Genomic DNA, 19419 nt, shown 5'->3' with positions numbered 1-19419 from the left:
GAATCTAAGAGAACGCATGCAAAACTGAATTCATTGCCTTCCTTCAACTGTGTTTGATTACAAATTCTAAATAGCACCTAATTGTCTTTGTTATATCTATTAGATTCTAGGTTGGTTTCCTTCTATTAGATCATTGATATTCAAATGAGAATCTAGAGGATATGAGGGTCCAGAGTGTGCGAGACTCTTAAGAAAGTGATACCTCTAGGTTAGAATTCATTTCTGGAATTTCTTGCCTGTGTGACGAATGTAGAAGCAGGAAAAAATGTGGAAATTGTGTCTTGGATTGTAAATCCTTAAAGGTAGGGACTGAATGTTATTCACTTTTTGAAACCAGCATGGTATCTGAAGCATATTAAATAGTCAGTATACGATATTAAATTAATTTGAACCCACTTTTGGTTGAGACTTACTTATAGCTGGAGACTTGGTTAAATGAATGGTAGAAGAAAGAGACCAACATTTGTCATGGATAATCCTAACTCTACAACCTAGTAAACTGTAAGTTTTCTACAAAATTGAAATTTTTATGCTAACTTGGGTAACTGCAGGACAAAAATATTGAAATCCAAGGAAAAGTTAAAATTTCCATTAATTTATATAATTTTTCTTTGGCAAAGAATCAAATTTATTGGCACACTTAACTTGTAGATATGTTAACTTTATTATTTGGCATGCAAAAATATGTCATGTTTTTGACCCTAGTGTTTCTGCTTCCTCTTTAAACACTGTTGATTCTTTTATTGAATGCCCTAAAAGGTTCTGCCAGTTTTAAACCCAGGAGGCTGGTACCCCATCTGTTTAACTGGAAACCATCTAATCCAAACAGACACTTCTCTTCTTAGGAGGTATTTCCAATGCTCTATGAAACCAAAACTTCCCATTCTGTGATGCATATATATATCTCGATCTGACAATGTGTTGAACACATTGAGGTAAATGCCCAGATGTCCTTGCCACCATGGAGTTTGGCTAAATTCCGGCCAAGCCCCAACAATGGAATTCTAGAAAAGAGCAAGTCACCCACAAAGAAAGAGGCTATCTGGAATCTAATTTGGTCCAAATCCACAACATCACTCACATCTTACTGTGAAGCTAAAGGGAATCTTATGGGTTTAGATTACATACAACCCAGCCTATAATATGAGACTAAATCAGACTTGTTTCAGAGCCCTAGGCTCTTAAATGTAGTATTCACAATCAAGAATGAACCTGCAGAATGACACAGAGCTGGATTGATTTTTCAGAATTGCAATTACCTTGGATATTCTCCTTGCCACATAAAACTTCCTGGAGAACTTCTGCTATAAGAGTAAGGGTATTAGTTTAATCCACTAATATTCACAGACTACCAAAAATTATCTACTTTTTGTAAATATTATGATTATTGCATATAAGAGTTTTATTTTTTTCTTTTAATAGATTATTTCTGGTGTCTGACATTGCTCCATTATTTTTAGACTGAATATCATACGCCAAGATATAGTATGGCTGAATGCTCCAGGTCCTCTGAAAGTCTGCCTCAACTTAATTCAGTTCCTTGGTTTGTGATTTGTTACTGGAGAAGAGAACAGTGATTAGTCATTACTAATTTCACAAATATGACTTTTTTATTGTTGAAGCATACTTGCTTCCTGTTCATTTTTATTGCTCCCTACCATTACATTAATCTTCCCCTTCTCCATAGAATCACTGGTTTTTATAAATGGAAAGAGCCCCAAAATAATCTCCTAAACTTTTCCTCCTTTATTTTTCCCAATACATTCTATATCCTTTGTGTTTTTCTATAGCCTTCATTTTATGCAATTCTAAAATCCATCTTTGGGGGCGCCTGGGTGGCGCAGTCGGTTAAGCGTCCGACTTCAGCCAGGTCACGATCTCGCGTTCCGGGAGTTCGAGCCCCGCGTCGGGCTCTAGGCTGATGGCTCGGAGCCTGGAGCCTGTTTCCGATTCTGTGTCTCCCTCTCTCTCTGCCCCTCCCCCGTTCATGCTCTGTCTCTCTCTGTCCCAAAAATAAATAAAAAACGTTAAAAAAAAAAATTTAAAAAAAAAAATAAAAAATAAAATCCATCTTTGGTCTCTCAATGCTTGTTTCAGCCAAGACTCCATTTAGCACATTTCCTAAACATTGTCACCTTAAAAATGACTTTTCAAATGCCTTGATTTTCACTTTTCTGCTCTAGGTCTCCTTTTCTGTGACACCTTTATTTTTGCTCTATGGTTTTCAATTTTTTTGCCCAGTAAGTGGTACATTCGATTCCTTGGAACCCAAGTAAGTTTTTATTTTTAAAGCCACTTATTTTAATAAGTAAGACCTATGAATTTCCAGCTCATGCTACTGTTTTTTCACCTTTGATTCAAGTGTCACCTGAATGTCACATTAGTTTAGGTAACTTGCCTTACCGTCTGGAATTCCCAAACTTGTGATCTTTTGATCAGAAAGATGTGTGAATTCTAAAGTGAAGAACAGAACCACCTTCACCAAGACATAAGCAGTTGGGTATTTCTGAATAGAGGCATAATAAGTGGAGTAAAACAGCAATTTATATAGACCTGCCTTCTCTTCACCACTGTACTGCTTAGAAGTTTGATATCCTGTCATTAAGCTAACATTGAATTGTGTCCACCATAGATTATGCCTAAAAATCCAAGCTTCTCTTGTTTTTGTCTTTTTGTTTTGTTCAACTCTCAGGGCACCATTAATTTTAAAAATATAATTCTTAACAAACTCTGGTAGCTTTTGTCAGTAATAAAATTCAATTTTACTAGTTGACAAATAACCTGTATAAAAAAGAATTAAGCACGAGTATTAGGATACCAACAGTCGTCTGCTTCTTTCTCTCAATGTCTCTCTCAAGCACACACACACACACATACACAGAAAAATTAAATTATCTCCAAGTATATGACTTACTCATTCACCTTTTTCAAAAATGGAGCATCTTCATTTGTTCAGCACTGTTTATGTGTTGAGCACAAAATGATAAATATAACTGAGAGTAAGCACATTATCTATGTGTCTATATCCACATTTTTCTTTAAATTAAAAAAATTCGTCAGTATAATTTGTAATATTTCATCTTATCTATTCTTATATAAATTTAATTAAATTACACTAATTAAATCAATAATATTAATTTAATTTAACAGGGATCTTGCCTGGAAAACAAACCCAAAATTTTAATTTAATAAAACTACTAAAATGTAGTTGGACATTAAAAGTGAGTAAAGAATAAAATAGTGTGAGAAAAAGAACCTATCATTGTTCTTGATGCAGAGAAAGCAGTTAATAAATACCTAGTTTTTCTATTATATTATTGTACTTAATATAAAACCTAAGCTTTTTAAAACTTTTTTTAAAAAAAAGTTTAGCAACTACATTTTGTTATTCATTAATAAAAGGTTAATCTTCTCTTTTTCCTGAGATATTTAAAAATCTTAATTATAGGGAAAGAAATTAAGATTTACTGAATTTAATGCCTACTTATTCTACTAAAATAGTCATATGTGGGTGTACAAGTTTTGAAAATTTTGGAACTGCATAACATAGTTTGCAGCAGCTGACATCTTGAATAACTCTGTTTCAGAGGTTTGGATGAGATTGTAATTCACAAGATGTAGAAATGACTATTCTAGAATGTTTCATGACTCTCTAAACTCCACATCATTCTTAAATTATCTGCATTTAAAATATTTTCATCACATTAAAAAAATGGCCTTATAATGGCCACTTAAATCTTCTGAACCCTTTCATATGCTTTCATAGAACCCAGTATTGTTTTCAAGCACTTATCACATTTGTTGAATTATATATTGGTATGATTATCAGATTAATATCTGAATCTGCATAAGACTACGAACTCGGGGTAGAATCCGAATCTGTCTTTTAATCACTATTATCTTCATGTTTAATGCATGACATCTAGTATGTTTTATATAAATACTTATTGAATGACAACGTTATAGGTCTTATTTCCTATACCATGCATTAGACATTGATGGCAAATGACTACTTCTAAAGACAAGCGATCCCTTAAGGACCTGTCAGCGGCTGAAGGAATTACTGGCAGAATTAAGATATTCTTTTACCAACTTCCATTACTTCAATCCTTAGTCATTTAATCATTCATTCAACAGCTATTTTTTTTGAGCGCTTATTATGTGCCAGGTGCTGTTTTAGGAGCTGGGAATAGTCAGTGAACGAAAGACAGGTGCATGACTTCGAGGACCTTACATTCTGTAGACAGCTAGCTTTGTGGACTGACGCCTTTAAACACCAAGATGCAGTAATACTTTATTATAAGGCTTAAGTATCTTTTAGTTGTCTTAGTTTTAATAAGGCTTGTTGCCCAAAATAAGTATTTACGTCTTCCTAATGGTTCACACCCAGCACCACCACCTGCCTCTGAAGCATCCCCCCAGCCTAGTTCTCCCCTCGAAACTCTCCTAATTAAACCTGACCCAAGGAAGAAGAAGCCCCCACACTTTATGCGCCATCTCAGGACTTGCAGTTTGGAAAACAATTCTACAGTATAAGGATTTTTCTGCAGACTTGTTCAGTGCTCTTTCAGACTTGGTTTCTGTTTGTGTTTACTCTGTGGTAACTTCACTCTGTACCTCAGGCTACTGGCAGGAATAAGCATCACTTAAAAAGTAATTTAGGAAATAAGTGTACTTCCCCAAGGGTGCAAATAAAAGGAAAAGTTGTGGTAAATAGCTAATGTAAGCAAAAGGTGCCTTGGGGGAACCCTAAGAGTCACTTCTTTCAAACCAGCAATAACTTCTGGTGCTATCGGTCCTGAGGCAGCAGCCGTCAACATTGTTTAAAAAAGCTCCCTTATGGTGTTCTCATTAATTAACTGCACTGTTTGTTGATTCTAGATTGATTCGGTTTGTTCTCTGGAGAGTGTTTTTGGAAACTCAGTAATGCCTTGATGCAGAATTTCATCTTCAGGCCCTAAATTCCCAGGATGGTGGTTTACTGGGACATATAGAAGATGAAGTGAAAAAGAGAATTTGTTAGATAAAAATGATAATCAAAATATTTTAAATTCAGATGTAATTTTTGAAGATTTTCCCTACAGAGCAAAAAAATTACCTGAAGCAAAGTTTGACTGACAGGCGGGTTTAACAAACACAAAACAAATGGCATGCAAAACAGATAGGGAAGTATTTGTTGCTAATTACTTGAGAAAGCATTTTAATTAAGTTGTTTGCCAATTAATGCCTCATTTTTAACATTCCATAAATATTTAAACATGTTTCATAAACTTTCTTCTTATGGAAACATTTGCAAATGTTATTATGGAGTTTCTTTGGGAATCTCATAAGAAAAAACTGTACAGTTTAGAAGATTCTACTTGCCATTTTCATAAGTAAATAAGTAAATTGTTGTCTTTTTTATCTTGGTAGCTATTATACTTTAAAATGCTCTATCTGCATAAACTTTTCTTTCACGATCTGCCGTGAAGAGTGAATAAATACAAGCTACATATTATTTTGATCTGCCATAAAAATTGAAAATAACATAGAGCATAGAGGATAGTATGTTTAATTTCAATCTTTCAGTTAAATGCAAGAAAATGATTTTGGGTGATTTAAAGAAATTCAACAACTAGAAATTGTTAACGTGTCAAGCATCTTCAACCTAAAACCTCCAAAATGCTACCTGCCCAGCTAAAATAAAACAAAAGATAATACACATAAACAAAACAGAATATTTCACTGTTACCAAGTTGGGCTTAATTTGTAGTATAAACTATCATGAACTTAACCAAAAATATTTCAAGCACGTAGCTTCTCCTTCCCTATTTAGTCATTCATTAGAACAATCAGGCTTGTGCCTGTTACCTACTTTAAAAGGTTTTAATGAAACTAAGAGATAAGAAGAGATTACATTTGGAATTTAACTAGAGGACCAAGGACACTCACTTCTTCACCTGTACGTGGCATTTTCTCATTTAAATGAAACATTGGTGTTAGTGTTCTTGGACCCAAATTCGACGTGGGGAGTGGGGGAGATTTCCTCACTGTAGCATTCATAAGCAACACTACAGACACCAACTGGGTGTCCTGCAACTTAGCTCAATTCTGACACTATCTGCCTGGATATAGCATCCATAGGTTAAGGGTTCGGTCCTACAAGATTGTCTCCCCAACTCCATTCCAACTTCAGAGGCCAACTGCAAACACAAATTGTTACCTGTGCTTTTGGCCAACTGGCTATACATCAGAGGTTCCGAATCTCCTCCTTGGGTTTAATTAATTTGCTAGGGCTGCTCAGAGCTCAAAGAAACATTTTTCTTACTAGATTGCTGGTTTATTATAAAAGGATATAACTCAGGAACAGCCAGATGGAAGAGATCTATAGGACAAGGTATGGGGAGAGGGCACAGGGCTCCACGCACCTCCTTCTACAGGTATGTCACCCTTCCCTGTTCTTGAACTCTGTACTTTTAGGTTTTTATGGAGACTTCATTACATAGTCATGATTGATTAAGTCAATAGCCATTGATGATGAATTCAACATTTGGCCACTCTCCCCTCACAGGAGGTCTGGGGGTAGGACTGAAAGTTCCACCCCTCTTGTCACAGGGTTGGTTCCCCTGGCAATTACCCATCTTTATGTAAGGTCCAAAATTTACCTCGTTAACATAACAATAGACACTTTTGTCACTGTCCATACAAAATAAATTCCAAGGGTTTGGGGAACTATGAGCCAGGAACTGTGGCCAAAGACCAAATTTATATGAAAAAATATATATTTGGTCACCGGAATGACCAAATATATATTTCTTATAAATCATAAAATCACAATTGACCATGTAGTAAATCATCAAAAGGAAAGGTCTGACCTATCTTTAACGCTGGCCATAAGCACATTTGCTAACTGGCCTGCTGCGACATAATGTGCTAGACAGAAGCAAAGGAAGAATCTCCCTATGTTGGTGTCTTCTATTCAGTAGAAATTAGAAGTGAGGGAAAGAAGCTTCAAGGAGGTTTTCCTAATTATGAAGTGTTTGATCCTTCAGGTGACATGAGAGTAGGTAAGGCTGGTGGAGGGAGGTGAGTGGAGGCAGTTATGGAGCACCCGCTGGAAAATTTGCATTTGTGTGAGTATTCACAGTAGCTAGCATGAAAGGGCCCATGGATAGAGTACTACCAAGCATGAGGAAAGCCAGATTATACCTATCCCAAATGAGAGAGTGGAACAGTAATAACAGAATGGCTATGGTACTATAGGACTTCAGCTGTGAAAAATATAGTAACTTAACTTGCTTCGGTAGTTCTATGACCATGTAAGTCTTTTTGTTGCTATCTACATTAAAACTAGAAGTAAAGATAATTGTGAGCATGATCTCATGGAGAAGATTATCACTTGCTACCACTTGTGACTTGGGGAGGGAATCACATAATTGGGGGGGGGGAGGAAGGAATTATGAGGCCACAGTATTACTACCACAGTCCTCCCAGAATTTCTATTTGCTTTGTTGGTGGTGATGAAAGTAGGTCTTTCGTGTTATGTTAACAGACATCAACACCATACTCATCTTAATGAGTTAAATGGCATTATCTTCTACTTTGGGTTTGTTTAGTGTCTACATTTTAAATATTTCTGTCATCCTGGACTTACAGTTTAACTAGAGTATACTTAGAAATCAAATTTCAAATTGTTTTGAAACTATGAGGGAAAAAATGAGAAAGAAGAAAAAAGGAAAGGCTCACATGAGGGGCATTTCACATTCAAATAGTGAATGGGAAGAAAATGCTAAAATTATATGCATCATATTGCTGCTTCTAGCTATGAAGTAGTAATTGGTATTGGACTTGCCTTCCTGATGTAAATAACTAAAAACTGTAGAAAAATATCTGGGACTGTTTTCAGACTTTCACAACAGGACCGTGTGATCCCTGAGAATGGCTGCCCTGGCTTTCTGCCTAGAGACATTTTCCTGACCAGCGTGCAGAGCAGGGATCCCATAAGGGACTAGCTGGGTCAGGGTGACAGAGGCTGGAGTTAGAGAAGGCTCAAGCAGCTGGAATCTGGGGAGCAGAGAACCAGAGGAGGCAGGGGACAGGCCACAGAGAAACAGCTCCAGAGATTCATAGGGTTGTTTTTGGTTGTTGAACACTAATCTGGGCACAGGGAGAGCCAACCTCTGCTGGGTGGGCAAATAATGACAGGAGCTATAAAAGGAACAATCTCCAGAGCTCCCACAGGGCTCGGGGAAACTGAAAGACAGAAGTCTTCATGGGGTGTCAGGCTTTGGGAAGAGACATTGTGATGCAGAACAAACTAAAACTCAGGCAGGCAGTGGGCTCTTAAAATAACCATGTACAATGACATAGTCTGAATATTTTGGAATTTCCATTATGATTTTTCCTCCTAAACTCTGAATTATTTAGACTTGCTTTGGTTTCCAAATATATAAATTTGGGGGAATCCATTTTCATTATAGATTTCTCATTTTTTAGAATTTTTGACATCCTTGTGGGGCCTAATACATGGTCAATTTTTGTGATTATTCCAACTCTCCGTGAAGAATAAAAGTGTTACCTCTATTTTGGGAATGCAGCAGTGTCTTTAGAATAATCTGTTGGACTACATTTGCTAATTAGGCTGTTTAAATCTATACCCTCACTGATTCTGGCTCTAGATATATGTTAAAATCTACCACTCTGATTGTAGGTTCTGCTGATCTCCATATTTGAAAATTTTGCCTTGTATATGAGGCAAGGTTGCAATGAATGCAGGTTATGATTGTCATATTTTATTGGTGAAATATTCTTTATCATATTACATTAAGTTCTATTAGTTCTGATATTATTGAGCTATCCAGTTTTCCTTTTAAATATATCTTACTTGTCCTATCACTTTTCTTTCAAACATCCCATGTATTTATTTATGTTTAATGCATATTATAAAAATTTATAGATAAATTTGAGCTTCTTTTTTATATTTCTATCTGAGTCTATACTTCTAACAGGTATTTACTCATACCTTTTCCTAAGGTTATCTATTAACCCTGGTTTTTCTTTGCTTCCACTTTTCTTGCCTTCTATTAGACTAATGGAATGTTTTATATTCTATTTATTTTCCTCTCCTAGAAAGCTTCCTTCTCTTTTCAAGTTATACATTACTTTCATTCTGTCAGTAGTTGCCTTTAAATTTTAAAATGCATACCAAGGACAGTCTGAAGTTGATCCACATTTCAGGGCATCTAGGTGGCTGAGTCATTAAGTGTCTGACTTTTGATTTTGGCTCAGGTCATGATCTCACAGTTCATGAGTTTGAGACTCATGTCGGGCTCTGTGCTGACAGTGCAGGGCCTGCCTGGGATTCTCTGTCTGTCTGTCTGTCTCTCTCAAAAATAAACATTTTTTTAAAAAGTTGATCAGCATTTTTATTCTTTTAAATAATTATCCCGCATTCATCTGTTGATAAATGTTTCAGGGCATTTAATGATCTATTTTATTCTTAACATATCTCCATCCTAACCCACTCCCCTATAATAACCAGTTTCTTTACCATTTCCCAAATTTCTAGTGGCATTTCCTTGTCCCTTATTTGCAGACCATATGGTCTTTTGTGGCTCCTGACTATTCAGGAAGTTCAGCTTCACCTCTGTGCTTCACACAGGCTGATGACTTGCATATTCTTTTATGGGAATTAAAACTGTAGGTCCCAACTGTAAGGCCATGATTGTTAGGATGGCTATTATCTCACTGTGATTTTGATTTTTCATTTCCCTGATGATTAGTGACTTTGATACATTTTCATATACCTGCTGGCCATAGGTCTGTCTTTTGGAGAAATGTCTTTTCATGTCCTTTTCCCATTTTTAACCAGGTTATTACTTTCTTTGCTATTGAGTTGTAGTAGTTTCTTATATATTTTGTACATTAACTTTATCAGATATATGATTTGCTAATATTTTATCCCCTCTTATATGTTGACATTTTACTTATTGATTTTTTTTCTGTGCAAAAGGTTTTTTGTTTGATGTAGTTCTATTTGTCTCTTTTCCCTTTGTTGTATGTGCTTTGGTATTAAATTCATGAATTCATTGCCAAGTCCAATGTCATAGTTTTTTCTTATGTGTTTTTCTAGGACTTTTTTATAATTTATGATTAAGTCTTTAATCCATTTTTAGTTGATTTTTGTGAACAGTATAAAATAAGGGTACAATTTCATTATTTTGCATGTGAATATCTAGTTTTCAACACCATTTCTACAAGAGATTATCCTTTCTTCTATTGTGTATTCTTGGTGATCTTGTCAAAGATTAATTAGTTGGCCATATACTAATTGATTTATTTCCAGGCTATCTGTTCTGTTTCATTGGTCTCTATCTGTCTTTACACTAATACCACAATGTTTTCATTACTATTGTTTGTAATAAGTTTTAAAATCAGGAAGTGTGAATCCTCCAGCTTCATTCTTCTTTCTCAAAATTGACTTGACTATTTGAGATCTTTTGTGATTCCACATGATTTTTGGAAAGTTTTTTCTATTTCTATAAATAATGCCATTAATATTTTTTGATAGGGATTGAATTGAATCTAGATCACTTTGGGTAGTATGGAAATCTTAACATTAAATATTTCAGTCCATGAACATGGGATATCTTTCCATTTGTTTGTATCTTTAGTTTCTTTCATTAACATTTTGTAGTTTTTAGTGTAAAAGTCTTTGATCTCCTTAGTTTGTCCCTAACCATTTATTTGTTTGTTTGTTTATTCATTTATTTATATTTGAGTAGAGTTGACACACAATATTACATTGGTTTCAGGTGTACAACATGGTGGCCCTACAGATCTATACATTAAGCTACACTAACCACAAGTGTGCTACCATCTGTCACCATACATTACCATTGACTATATTCCCTATGATTTGCCTTTTATTTTCATGACCTAATCATTGTATAACCGGCAGTTTGTATTTCCCACTCCCCAATGGCAACCATCAGTTTCTTTTCTGTAACTACAGGTCTGATTCTGCTTTTTGTTTGTTTATTCATTTGTTTTGTTCTATTTCTCATTTAAGTCAAATCATATATTTGTCTTTCTCTGTCTGACTTATTTCATATAATATAATACCCTCTAGGTCCATCCATGTTGTCACAAATGGCAAGATCTCATCCTTTTTTATGGCTGAGTAATATTCCATATATGTACCCCTTTTCTTTTATCCATTGATCTATTGATAGACACTTGAGTTGCTTCCATATCCTGGCTAGTATAAATAATGCTGTTATAAACATAAGGTTGCATATATCTTTTTGAATTAGTGTTTCATTTTCTTTGGGTAGCAGTGGACTTATTGGATCACATCGTATTTCTATTTTTTATTTTTGAAGAACCTTCATACGACTTTCCACAGTGGCTGTACCAATTTACATTCTCACCAACAGTGCACAAGGGTTCCTTTTCTTCACATCTTCACCAACACTTGTTACTTTTTGTCTTTTTGATTCCAGCCATTCTGATAGGCATGAGGTGATATCTCATTGTGGTTTTGATTTAAACTTCCCTGATTATTAGTAATGCTGAGCCTCTATTCCTAAGAATTTTAACTTTTTTAATGCTATTCTAGATGGGATTGTTTTCCTAATTTCCTTTTTCAGATAGTCTGTTATTAGTATTTTGTAGGATTAAAACTGATTTTTGTATGTTGATTTTGTATCCTGTAACTTTGCTGCATTCTTTTAATAGCTCTAATAGTTTTGTTTTGTTTTTTGGTTTGTTTCGATTTGTTTTTAGTAATGTCTTTAAGGTTTATATGCAGGGATAATTTTCTTCGCTTTCAATTTGGTTCCCTTTTATTTCTTTTTCATGCCCAATTTCTCTGGTGAGGACTTCCAGTACTACATTAAATAAAAGTGGGAAGAGTGAGCTTCCTTGTTTTGTTCTTAATCTTAGTGGAAAGCTTTCAGTCATTCACTGTTGAGTATGGGGTTAACCTTGGGCTTTTCATATATAGCTTTTATTGCATTGAGGTGATTTCTCTCTATTCCCAACCTGTTGAGAATTTTTATTATGAAAACATGTTGGATTTTTGTCAAATGCTTTTTCTGAGTTCATACTTCTCATTGATTTTTGCAAAGAACCTGTGTGCATTTAAAAATCTGTATCCTCAGGTCTTTTATGAGCTCACCAAAATGTTCTGAAATTTTGTCTTTGGATGCTTGCTTTTGTTACAGTTGTTTTGATTTATTCCTTAAGCAGTAGTATAATTTTGACGCTATGTTGCAATTTCTGGTCCACCACCACCTCTCATTTGTTTTAATTCTTCATTATTTTATCTTTCTTTGCAAGGGAAAATCTTAAGTTTGTCCTCCTTATTGCTGATTTGATTTTATGTAGTGTCAACTGTACTTTTCATTGTAATTTTGTGATGTGTTTTAGCTTAGTTTTAGTTTTCCTTAACATACTCATATCATTTTTATTTCACTGTTTTTTCTTTCCTCTGTCTTCTCTACATATGAATTCCCATTTCATAAAGGTTATATTTTATTATATCCTACTGAGTTTTCAAGAAGTTTTATGATTTTTTTGAGTTACAGTAAATCACTTTTGGAGTTCTCTTCTTCGTCAAAGTCTTTCCATTCCCCTTGTTCTATGGAGTTATTTTCAACTTCTTGCCTTTTATTCTTCTTGTCTGTTTATTCTTCTTGTCTGTTTATTCCATGTTAGTGTGTGTGTGTATGTGTGTGTGTGTGTGATTTTTTTTCTTTTTCACGTATATTAGAGATTGCTATTCAGATCTGATTCTTTACCAATAAAGAATTGATTAGCTAAGTTTGCAATTCTTTTATTCCCTGTCCATTTGGAGGTCTATTAAATCCAATTCCCAGCTCTATTGTTGGAAACAGATTCATCTGTTCAGCCTCTAGATCACCTAGCTTCAAAACTTCCCACGCTTTCCTCTATTATGGTTCTGTTGCTTTGAGATAGGACCTTGTATTCTACTCTGTTGGCTCTCATGCTTTCAAAAGATAGGCTATATGAAAAGACAGACCTTAGGTAAAGCAGAAAGCCCTGCAACTCTTCCTGCTTTTGGTCCCCCAGCACATAAAAGACCCAAACTCCAATATGTACCACTACCTAGGGGTCTTCTTTCTCTTCTCCTAAGTCTTTGTGTGGAATAAATTCCCTTGGGTTAAAGACAGATCACCTATAATGCCTAATTCCTGCTTCTTGTATGATTGTTTTATAGAAGTCAGCAATCTACTTCTGTTATAGAAAAAGAAGTATTGGGGCGCCTGGGTGGCTCAGTCGGTTAAGCGTCTGACTTCGGCTCAGGTCATGATCTCACACTCCCTGAGTTTCAGCCCCGCATTGGGCTCTGTGCTGACAGCTCAGAGCCTGGAACCTGCTTCGGATTCTGTGTCTCCCTCTCTCTGCCCCTCCCCTGCTCATGCTCTGTCTCTCTCTGTCTCAAAATAAATAAAAAACATTAAAAAAAAAGAGAAAGAAGTATTGACAGTGACAAGGGGAGGAGGAAGTTTTCAGGCTGGCTCCTAAAGTGGCATTCACTCAGTAGATGTATAGCCACTCACTCTCCTGACTGGATCACACTTTGCGTTCATAAGTCTCCAAGTAAAGGAATTGTGGAGCACTTTCTGCTTAATTCCAATGGGCTGCCCATTGTATTTTTAAAATCCATATTCTCTAACCTTATACAATAAGATTGGAGTCACTCTGATAGAATCTGAAGCATTATTTCCACCAAAATATGGGTTCAGAGGTGTGGGAAAATGGTTAGTGCTTCTGAGGGAAACATTTTAGATTAGTTGAAAAACATTTGGGAAGTTTTCTCTGGTAGGAAAACAGTTGTATGTCCTCTTTCCTGGGAGAGTGTGGGTAAGGAAGGGAGGCAGAGGGTGTCCACATTTGCTATTCAAGAGAGCTAACGGGCCTGTGGAAGCAGAAAGGGGTAGCATATTTCTTAATTTCCTGACATCTTACAAACTGCGCTAGCCATATGAATGTCTTATAGTCCCCTAAACATGCCACATGCTCTCTTCTTAAAGTCTTCGCATATATTCTGCTTTTGCCTAAAATACCCTTGCTCCTCTCTCTCCTGTCCTGGGTATTCCTACTTATTATTCAGTTTTCATATTAGATATTCCCTTCCCAGGAAGATATTCCTGACTCTTATCTTAATGGCTAGAATGGATACCTTTTCACTTTTCTCCTAAAGCATCTTGGCATACTTTTATCATAGTACTCATTCTCTTTAATTGTTATTCCTTGTCTATGCCATCTTGGAAAACCAACCAAGGTTTAACCAACTTGATTAACTATAGTATTCCTAGGATCATGCAAGTGGCACACAGTAAATGTTTGAGAAATATCTAATAAGTTAATATATGGGCAAATCTTGAATGAAATTGAATAGAATGAAAGAGAATGAAATGAAGGTAATAGAACAAGGACTTTTATTTTACTCTTTTCCCCTTCCCCATTGTGCTCCTGTATTAAGGAAATAGATTTGTATTACCTGGTCATTTTTTATCAAATATCTGAAAAAATCTCCCATGTAATTTACTAGAATGGCTGCAATTCTGCATCTACACTTACATGATGAGATTTGACAAATAGCTGGAAGATGCTTACCTAGAAACACCTCTGCACCTGCCATAATACTCAAGATTCCAAATTGTTAGTTCTTGTTTTTTTAACCTATGTAAAATATTGTCCAAAAAAATCCCCTCCTGTTTTTTCAATGTGCAAATACCCCTAATTTGGGTCTGTGATTCAGCTGTTCTTTTTTCTGGGGCAATAAGAAAGAAGAGGGGAAAAAATCATATGTTAAACATTCCACATGCCAGAGTGGTACTATCATGTCATTCTTTTCAATCTATAACAACTGTGACAGATTATCACCTCTTTGAAGTAAAGAATATTGAGGCTCAAAAAGCACAAAGCAATCTAGCCAAGGTTACTGGATTGAAAAGAATATATTGAGATTTGAACCCTGATCTTACTATTGTACTGTTGAAATTGTAATGTGACTCTTTACCTCTAATCTACCAAACACTACCACCTAATGCTGTGTCCCATAAATAATATTTGTTTTTAAGATACCTCTTGATCTGAGCTGAAGTATGGATTCTTTAAGAGCATGGGTGCTTCTGGGAGGATAAGCCTAAGAAGAAGAGTAGATGGGAGAATAAAGAAAGGGAAGTGAAAGATTTGGCTTCTATTAAACCCAGCTTCAGAATCCAAGGAAAGCAGAGACTCTGGCTGTGAGACGCTGGCACCGAAAAGAATTTGGCCAGATGTAATATCATCAAGTGGGACCAGGTTCTCTCTGCATGCCTTTGGGGTAGCCCACTTCTCCTCATACAGGAGGAGTAAAAAGTGAGAGTTAAAAAAATAAATAAGTGATGAGTTTTACATTCCTTTTACAACCCTGGACCTACAATTCTGCCTAAAGCAGTATGGGGTTGGGCAAGTCATGAGCATTTCTGAGCCTCAGTTTCCTCACTCACATGTGGGAAAAATAGTCCTCCTTGCCATCACTACCTCTGAAGACTGTAAAGGAGAAAACGGCAATGGACACAGAAAGCATTCCCCAAAATTCCTATAAATAAGGTCCTTCAAAGATGTCCACATTCGAATCCCCTGAACCTATTACTACCTTTATTTATTAAGCAAAGGAGATTTTGCAGATGTGATTAAAGGTTTTTGGATGAGGAGATTATCCAGATGGGCCCAGGATACTCACAGGAATCCTTAAAAGGGAGAGAGAGAGGCAGGAGTGTTAGAGTTAGAGAGGAGTGTCGAAAATTGCTGATTTTGAAGATAAAGGAAGGGGCCACAAGCCAAAGTATGCAGGTGGCCTCTAGAAAATGGAAAGGCAAGGAACAGATCCCGCTCTAAAGCCTCCAGAAAAAAACATGATTGTTCTGACACCTTGACTTTAGGTGAGTACATCTCATTTTTGTACTCTGATCTTTAGAACTATAAGGTAATAGATTTGTATTGCTTAAATAAAGACACTAAATTGTAAAAATTTGGGGGTAAATGTCAACAGCAGTAATAGGAATTAGGAGCAGGTCTGAGTTAACAGGAAGGCAAAAAGTAAGCCATTCAAGGGAAACTTTGGTGTTTGCAGTCCATTTGTTTTTTGGGAGGGGCTCCAGAAACATGCTAATTTGCATGGCTGCCCTAAAGCCCATGTCTGCCAGCAGCTAGACAGCTGCTGGTGATTTCCTTCAGCTATTTATTGGCTGGAAGCTACCAAAAGACTCAATTAAGGCAGTTTCACTGAAAGTGAAAGTTACCCACAGTATCACCCCTGCTTTGATACACACAAGCCTGTTAGAACTCACCTCACATAAATTTTCTGGGTTGAGCCAACATTAGTTGCCAAATGCCCAAGAGCCAATCACAACAAATGATTCTGTGAATTTGTGGTCTCTGGAATACACGCATATATTTATACTCATAGGAACATGTTTGGAATTGTTATTAATGGGAATGTGCTTCTGAAGTAAGTTTAGTAAAAATCTTTTGGTATACGTCAGAGACTAGTGATAATATTCACCTTGTTCTTCTTTTCTTTTTTTTTCCTTCTTTTCCTTTTTTTTTTTTTTTTTTTGAAAATTAGAGTGTAAAACAAACAAACAAAACCCTGTTTTTCTTGATAGTTTTAGATTCCCAGAGCAGTTAGGCTAGAGAGAAGAGGTTGAAAGCCTAGATTCCCAAGCTCACTAAATACTTTTGACCATACTTTGCTCTGAAGCAGAAGTAGAAATGCTGGACATACACAATCTATGATTCTAGACATAAAGTGAAGTGAAAATCACAGAATTAGATACTGGCATGGTTGTAGGTTGATAATCAACTGCCAGGGTCTTGGATACATAATCATAAGAACAAGTGCATTGGATATTTGAAGATATCGTTGTGGTGAATGCTTTCTTCCCACCTGAGTTGCAAAGAATTAAACTATTATGGATTGTTTACTCGTTAGCCATTTAACCAAGGAACCCAAAGGATCACATTAGTGAAAGAGAAGAGACACAGAACAGCTTCACCACACTTACTGAAGAAAATGAAACTCTGTCCTCTTTTCAAAAACAAATGTGTAATGACTGATAAAGTTGATAATGACTCATAAGGTGCTTGATTTCTGTAGAAATATCAGCTTTGGAAGTTGCCCATGGACTTTTGAGAAATTTATCAGATGAAAAATAATGACCTTCTTAGCCAGGGGAGGAAAAATTATATCAGTTATTTATTTTTCTTTAGATTTGACTGAATATTGTTTCTAGACCTGTAGATAGCATGGTTTAGGGCAACAATTCTAGGGAAAGAGCAGCCAAGTATATACTCTTATTCATAATAAATGGTACGCTGCTTTCTGAAATGCCACCAAAATTTGATATAGAATTTTCCATCAAAGAGGCTGAAATTCGGGGCGCCTGGGTGGCGCAGTCGGTTAAGCGTCCGACTTCAGCCAGGTCACGATCTTGCGGTCCGTGAGTTCGAGCCCCGCGTCAGGCTCTGGGCTGATGGCTGATGGCTCGGAGCCTGGAGCCTGTTTCCGATGCTGTGTCTCCCTCTCTCTCTGCCCCTCCCCCGTTCATGCTCTGTTTCTCTCTGTCCCAAAAATAAATAAAAAACGTTGAAAAAAAAAATTAAAAAAAAAAAAGAGGCTGAAATTCCACATGTTACCTAAGCAAAGCCATTTGTACTTTACTCGTGAGACGTCATAATATCTCGTCTAGTAGCAATTTTTAAGGGAGGGAGAATTCAGTGTACTGAACCAACTGAGAAGAATAAATATAGAAATTAACTCCTGGCACATCTTTTGTTCTGGGCCATTATACATTGTGTTGCAATTGCCCCTATTGAATCACGTCTGAAAGAATTTCTTGCATAATGGCATTTTAGTCATCCCTGTAATGTCAACAAACAAGGCAGATTAATGCTTCCAGTCCTGAGATGTCTTGCACTCTGCTTATTAGAATTGTAGTCAGATTTTCATTAGAATGAATGGCATCTGATTCCATAAGGCAGTCACAACAGAGGCACCTTCTTGCTATAGTGTCACCCTGCAGATGACAATGTAGGCCATTATGAATGACACTCCACAATTCGTTACTTCCTGCCTCAAATTGTAGTTAATCTTTCATCCAAACTGTACACATGTGCAGCTTTAAGTGGCCTATCACAGCGAGTACCCAGTAATGCTGCAAGCACATGGAGACTGACAGAAGGTAAATTGCTTGTCAGGAGGTCTGTATTTCAATTCACAGCATATTCCAAACACGTCGTGGTGAAAGCACGCCACAACAGCTGCTTTCATTGCTAACTATTTTTGATGTAAATGTCAATAAAGCTCCAGGCCCTTTCATATTTTTGGCCAAGAATGTCCATCTTGCCCTATGCAGGCTGGCAGGTGGAGTTCCATTTATCTACTCTTAGGAACATGTCCTATAATAATGATGGCCTCTGGAGGCCGTTTAGGGTGATTGAGAGCAGTGATTGGGACAATAGGCTGCTGAATTTCATTGCTGGAGTGAGTTGACAGGTGACTGCTTTTATACCCTCTCATCTGGTGGGGAAGGAAATAAAACACACACTTCCATCCAGTCCACAGACAATCACCTGCAGGTTGAAGATCCACACCTATACGTCATTCCATTCATCGAGAAAAAAAATTGAGATCCATGGTTATTAAACAATCAAAAATTCCCCATCAGATCTAGGATTTTTAAAGAGACAACAGCATTTATTCTCTATAGGATTACAGATAGGAGAAATAAGCAAACAATTTGAATGGATTATGTATGCCTTTGAGGATCTTCCTCCTTCTCCTTGCAAATGTCCCTTTTGGGATACCAGCTGTTCATGCTATATAGCAAACTCTCTTTTAACTAATGCTCTGAGGAAGATGACTGAAGCTTGACCCTTAGCAGCTGAAAGCTAGCAGATATATTAAAAATCAATTCAAGGATGCTGCTTTTGAGCACATTTGCATTCAAATATGTCAGTATGTTACAACACTGAGTATATGGTATAACAGCATAGAGTAAAACTTCATAATATTTTATTCACAACCTTTATTGAGTATCTGCTATAGGCAAAATAATATATTTTACACTAGAGTAAGGAATATAAATTAGAATTAGACAAACACAGACAGATAACAAGAATAATAATCTGAAGTCAGAGAAAGTTTAGTATAACTTGTATTTCTATTTTTATAACCCTTCTTTGATTTTTTTGTTTATTATCTGAAATGTACATAACATATTATTAGAGTATTTCAGATAAAATTTATAATAAATATTTGTAGTACATGATCTATTTTCTCCTATTGGTATCAGTATGTAACTAAAAGTTTGGGTACAGTTTTTCTCAAGAAAGGAGCATAGCTCTAAGGCTGGAGTTAGG

The sequence above is a fragment of the Puma concolor genome, chromosome F2, assembly GCF_028749965.1.
Source record: "Puma concolor isolate L17-30 chromosome F2, mPumCon1.1.hap2, whole genome shotgun sequence".
NCBI classification, from domain to species: domain Eukaryota; kingdom Metazoa; phylum Chordata; class Mammalia; order Carnivora; family Felidae; genus Puma; species Puma concolor.
Note: the sequence above shows the minus strand (reverse complement) of the source record.